The sequence below is a fragment of the Stegastes partitus genome, unplaced genomic scaffold, assembly GCF_000690725.1.
Source record: "Stegastes partitus isolate 25-593 unplaced genomic scaffold, Stegastes_partitus-1.0.2 Scaffold141, whole genome shotgun sequence".
In the NCBI taxonomy this organism is placed as follows: domain Eukaryota; kingdom Metazoa; phylum Chordata; class Actinopteri; family Pomacentridae; genus Stegastes; species Stegastes partitus.
In genome coordinates this window covers 219514-225977 of record NW_007577872.1, presented here as the reverse complement: position 1 = coordinate 225977, position 6464 = coordinate 219514, and positions in this window count along the sequence as shown.

Here is a 6464-nt window from a genome sequence, read left to right as displayed (position 1 = left end):
ACAAAATAAACAAACATTAGCTTGTCAACAAATTGGCTTTTAGGTCACCAGAAAAACAACTCAAAATCGATGCTAACGATGCAAAGCAGCCACTGGATATGGAAAAGCAACAACTTTTTAAGGAGAAAAAATGTCTCAGTTCAGTTGTAAACGTATGCAGTGTTTAGCGTTTAATCATTTAATCGGAGAACATAGAGAAGAACTTTGATGCAAAAAGAATGCTAACGTTGCTACATAGCTGCTGGATGTGTAGCGACACTAAATACGACACTAAATTACTAATTATTTCTGCTTTTCCAGTTCAAACAATCATTAGCATTTATTATAAGCCAACCAAACGAGAGCTAAAAGAATCAATCAAACTGCTGATGATGCTGCATTATGAGAGCTACTTTAACAGCTTCTTTTGCCTCCAAATGACCAAAAATTGGAAATAATCCAATTTGTGTGCAAACCTACAAACATATACAACCAGAAAAACGTACTTTGTGATGTCAGTCGAGTCGACGTCACTGATTTTGTGACCACTGCGAAGAAAAAGTCAGACATTAAATACAAAACACATCATCCCCTTTATAGTGACATTCTGTTTTCTACCAGCTTTTATAAAATGTGTTATTAGTATTTACGCTTTATAGATCTGATGCTTATTTGTGTTTTTTTGGGATGAGCTGACTCACCTCTGCTGCTTCCTCCGCCTCCTCCATCAGAACTGACCGTCTTGACTGTAGTTAGATTGTCCATCCAACGCTAGCTGCAAAAACAGGATCGCAGTTTTATTTGAACCTTTCTAGTCTTTTTCAATTGACTGTATAACAAAAAAAAACAACCACGAACATAAAAGAACAAAAACAATCAGATACGACCACACAATAAGATCTAAACATGGGATGAGTTGTCAGGTGAGGAGGTAAGTGTATAAAAATGTGCTTTAAGATTTGGGTTTAACAAATATTCGATCACCTTTTTGACCTGAACCTGGACTCTGGAGCTGCTCGCAGGTTGAATCCTGCAGGTGTTTTTGGACATTAAGCAGCTAAAATGTTCACTTTTCTAGTTCAAAGTTCCTGTTACGCACGCGATGCTTTATTCTACTGTATGAAAGGCCGACGCTGAAGCAAAAAGCAGATTTTCGTGACGCTGAGCTGGAACATTATTGCACCCCGAGGCGGTTTTTGCGCACATTTTTCTGTGGTCATATTTCTCTCCTTTGTTGCCACGTCTCTGGTTTGAAAAGGCCCTTTAGAATCGGACATGCCATCGATTCAAAGTGCTCACCTGAAGCTTTTCACAGAAAGGGGCGTGGCTCTTTGTGCACCTGATGAATGTGGCTTTACCTTTTAAAGAAGAAAGCATAAAAGCAAAACTGCACGGCTGAAGCGGGTCTGAGGTTTCGCTCATGTCCAGAGGAAACGGGGTTAAATATCTTCCCGGCACATGGACTGAAAACACCGTGTTCCTGAAGGCATCGTTGGGTTTTATTTGTGATAATTAAATCTTTAAAAAACTGCCCAACGCTGCACTATAAAACACTGCAATCAGCAATATCAGCTTTTTAAAGCCACTGTGAATAACATGCATGTAAGCACGACTCAAAGTGTAGAATCATGAGTTACTCCTGCTGTGGGGTTTAATCTTTAATTACGTCTGCAGCGTTGTTACTAATTGCACCGCCACTAGAGGGCATCACAGTCCACCTGACACATCCGAAGCTGTTTTTTTCTGCTGACACAGAAACACTGAAGGTTAAAAAAGAGGAAACAGCTGAGAGGATTCATCCTGCAGGCACAGATCGTCCATTTATATTCATTAAACGTGCAGAATGAATTAAAATACACGAGCCTCAGACAACATTAACAACAAGGATGTAGAATCTACATGAACATCCCGATTAGTCACACAGTGATGCAAGATTATGGGGTTTTTAAAAGAAAAACTTTGACTTGTTTGGTTCTTTTATGAATTTAAAGGTAAATCCAGCAGTGATAAAAGTCAAGTTCACATTGAATCATAAAACAACAACAGACAAATACAGTCGTGACTCGATAATCGACCCTTAACAATCCTAAACCTGCTATCTGACAGGTTTTTAGGAAAAACCAACAGAACCCATAAAAACAGCCTTAACATAGCGACAGCCTTGGATTCTGACTCCACTTATGTCACAAATCAGGATGACGGCGTATTATCTGACTGAACAATCCCACAGATTGGCTACGTTCACACTGCAGGACTTGATGCTCAATGAGGATTTTTTTTTGTGAAATCCGATTTGTTTGCGAGTTCGTTCACGTTTCAATTAAATGCAACTTGTATGTGCATGCGCAGAAGTGGACACGAGGATGTCACATGCAGCGAGCGTGCTCAGTGTTTATGGAAGTAAACATGGATGATAATGGTGACGCTGGTGGTGGAAACAGAACTGTGACCGTTGTCCTAAACTAGCATCAGCAGCCAAGTACTGCCTGTGCGTTCTGGCCACTTCCACCCCGTTGTAGCGTTCCCTCGGGGTGGAAGTGCACCAAATGTTTGGGTATTTATCATTAACTGGGCCTGAATATCCAGAGACCAGAAAGTTCTATTGGGAACAGCCCTACTAGTTATTATAACAACTATGAACAATAAATATTAACAACTAATGATCCTTCCAGCATCAAGCCCTCCTTGTATCTGGACCTCCGTCTTGACAATCCGACAGCCTTGCTATCCGACATTAAAGAAGGTTTTACGTTTAGTGTCGGATTATCGAGTCACAACTGTAAACCCAAATTAAATAAGTTAAAACAATTACAACCTCAAAAACAAAGTTTGGGCTCAACAGCAAGTTTCTTTTCAAACAACAAAAACTTTTAATGAAATTACATTCAACCAACAAACTGCGCTGAGTCAGTGGAATCAGCTTTTCCTCTACAATCAAAAGTATTTTTAATTAGCAGTCTTAATCACGTGAAATCGTCCGGTTCGTTAAAACAGAGGAAGACCTGAAAATCTGAAGTCAGGGTGAAGAAAAAAGAAGCTTTGAAGCCAGTTTCATTAATTTAATTAGTTTTTATTAGTTTTAATTAATTTAGTTTTAAATCAGCTAAACACAGAAATTTGAGGTTAAAGTTGATGCCTTATTGTGACGTTTGCAACCTGAAATGTTTATTTGAACCAGTAAATTTGACATTTTATCCTTTAACCGTGTATTTTTGTTGTGGTAGGAACAAGTCACTTTAATAACTGTTTGTTTGTTTGTTTGTTTACATTTATTTTCTATTTAAAATATGATAAAACACAGGAGTCAGCAGTGTTTCTTCATGTNTGCCACCACCGTGCTTCACGTCATGATGCTGCCACCACCGTGCTTCATCATGATGCTGCCACCACCGTGCTTCACATCATGATGCCACCTCCATAATTCATACCATGTAGCTGCCTCAGGCTATTTTGGCCTAAGTGTTTTTGATGAGCAGTTTTTGGTGTCCACTAAACACAAAATCTAGTTTGATGGACAAAAAGCTCCATTTTGGTCTCATCAGACCAAAGAACCTGCTTTCAGGTAACACCTGTGGGCACTTGGAAAAATGTTTTATGTGTTGGTTTCAGGTTTCTTCAGTTTCTGTACCATGAAAAATCTGAGAAATTCCACTTTTGTCTTTGTCTTTTTTATGATTAACGGCATTATATGTATATTTTTGTATTGCATATGTATTGCAAATGAGCCCACAGTGAGTAAAAAGCAGAGGGTTTTTGGTGTGGTCAGGCTGAACTAGTGCAATAAATTAACCTAATAAAGAAATAGTCAAGCAAAGCACAAGTGTCTCAAAACTGTACCTAAACACAGTTAGTGTTGTTGTCGCCCTGAAATACCTGTTCCACACTTGATTAATATATTTATACAAGGTGTGATCAAGTGATAAATAGAGCAAATAAAGCTCATTGACTAAAATCTATAACTTATGACCGATTTTCCTACTTCGGTTCTATTATTTGCTCCAACATGTCTGAGGCCATTTTGACTGAANGTCACTTTAATAACTGTTTGTTTGTTTGTTTGTTTACATTTATTTTCTATTTAAAATATGATAAAACACAGGAGTCAGCAGTGTTTCTTCATGTCGTGTACACAACAGTTGTGGTGCTCGCCTTATTAAAGTTCTGTATTTACTCCATTGTGCGGCTGTTTCTCTACATTTTAGCATCATCACATGATTCTACTGTAACGCTCTAAAAACACCAAGTGGAAGGTTTTTAAGGGGATGTTGTCGTATTTTTCTTTTGCATGTATTTGTATGAACAATTAAAACACACAACAGTTAGAGTGCAGAAGATGAATGAAGCCTGAACTAAGAAACGGCAATAAAGGATTTAGGATCAATATCAGATCAATTGTGTTCCTGTCACTTATTAGCATAACAGACAAATAACGTCTTTACTGCAGAAACACTGTTTAACTAAACCAACCAGACAGACAATAAACTGCTGCTGAAATGTCATCTAATTACCTACATGATGTGGGTTTAATCATGTTTTTATTTTTTTGAGGGTAAAATCACTTTATTTAACTAAAATCTCTGCATTTTCCTGTTTTTTTATTTCTGACCATTTCATGCACAAAAACGACTGTTCTGCTCGGCTAAACGAAACTCCTCTTAAACAATGCGTTGCCATTGCTATTCTCAATTTGCAGCATTCTGTGATTTTCCTTTTGCCTAAAACCGACCTGGGGAAGCACAAAAAGTTCCTTTCTGCAGGAAAAACTCTGCATTTTCTGACCCTGGGGTGAAAGCAGCCTTCTGCAAACCCAGAAGCTGTTTTTGCATGAAGTTTTGACTTTGTTTTTTGGAATATTAGCTCAATTTTTCAGGAGAATTTGGGTGTTTGGTGGAGCAGAATGTAGCAGTTTAACCCATTTCTACCCACAAACCTCCCACACAGCCTGCACACCATGTCTGACATTCAAACACAATAACCCACATTCTCCTGCCACTCTTACATGCACAGTTTACATGTGTTACTACATGTTGGAGGAAGTATTTGTGCAAACATGTAAACTACATCGCACGGGTTTGATTTTTTTCTGCTCAGCTCAATTGCTCTGCTGCAGGCGCTTTAGCAAAACCCCCCAATTCTGTCTATCAGTTATTACAACCTCCCGTTCACACTGTGAAGGATCACTGAACATTTTTTTAAAGCAATTTTCAGACAAGCATTTTGCTCACACCTCCATTTCCATTTCAACCACAGGCTGCTGCTGTTGTTACTCTAATTTGCAGCTTTTAAGTTGCAGCGACTGAAAATCAGAACATGCACAGCAGCAGCTATAAATCACACAAACATGCAACCACAGGTGCTTTTCTACTTTTCTTTTCTTTTCTTTTTAGCAGTTAGTCCTGATAAACTCAATTCTACTTCACCTTTTTAGATCATTTGTGCAAAAATAATCCCTCCTGCTCTCATCTCCCCCCGGCCGAGAGACAGAAATGAAGAAAACGAGGAGCTCCAGGTGCTGGAGGACCACGATGTGCAGCCGCCTGATGCTCGCGTGCACCCGGAGAGTTTATGAATTAGCTTTGTGTGACTCACAGCTTCAGTCGACAAGTTCCAACAGAGAGCGAGAGGGGCAGTTACTTCAGCCTGCGACGGGCTCGCTGTTCAGACATACAGGAAAAATAGCCCCGGGCCCAGAGCACGAAGGGGCAGAACACAGTTATAAAGGCAGTAAAAGTGTTTGAGAGATGTCTTTCACCACTGTAATACTAATTAGTTTAGTTTTTGCGGTCATTAAAAGTCTGGAGACTGAAATAGATCAGCTCTGTGGGTCATGTTTGTTAAAATAATCTGATGAGAAATGCTGAAATCAGGGTTTTTTTTAAGTGTATATTCTTGTAAAAATCAACAGACATGAGCAGAATGTTGGGAGTAAGAAGATTGTGTGTTTTTTTTTCTAAACTATAAAAGCAGCGCTTCAGTGTGTAAGTCAGTGAGCTGTTTGCATGCTTTGGGTCTTACAGTTGCAGTGAAGCCTGACTTTCACATCGAGCTTGACGCCACGTTCCCACAACACTTTGTATTCATGCTCAGTGCAGCAGAAACACGGATCATGTGCAGCGTGTGGAGATTCCCACTGGCTCAGGTGAATGTGGTTTCTTATTCTGTAGGTTTCTCAACACAACGCTTCACAGCTTCCGCCCACTGTGCAAAAATTAGGCCAAAAGAGTGCAAAGATGGACGCCGCTATCTGGCGCTGTTGATTTGAAACCACAGTCTGCAGCACAATAAGGCCCCAAAACATATCATCATCACATCATGATGCTGCCACCACCGTGCTTCATCATGATGCTGCCACCACCGTGCTTCATCATGATGCCACCACCGTGCTTCACCTCATGATGCTGCCACCACCGTGCTTCATCATGATGCCACCACCGTGCTTCACGTCATGATGCTGCCACCACCGTGCTTCATCATGATGCCACCAC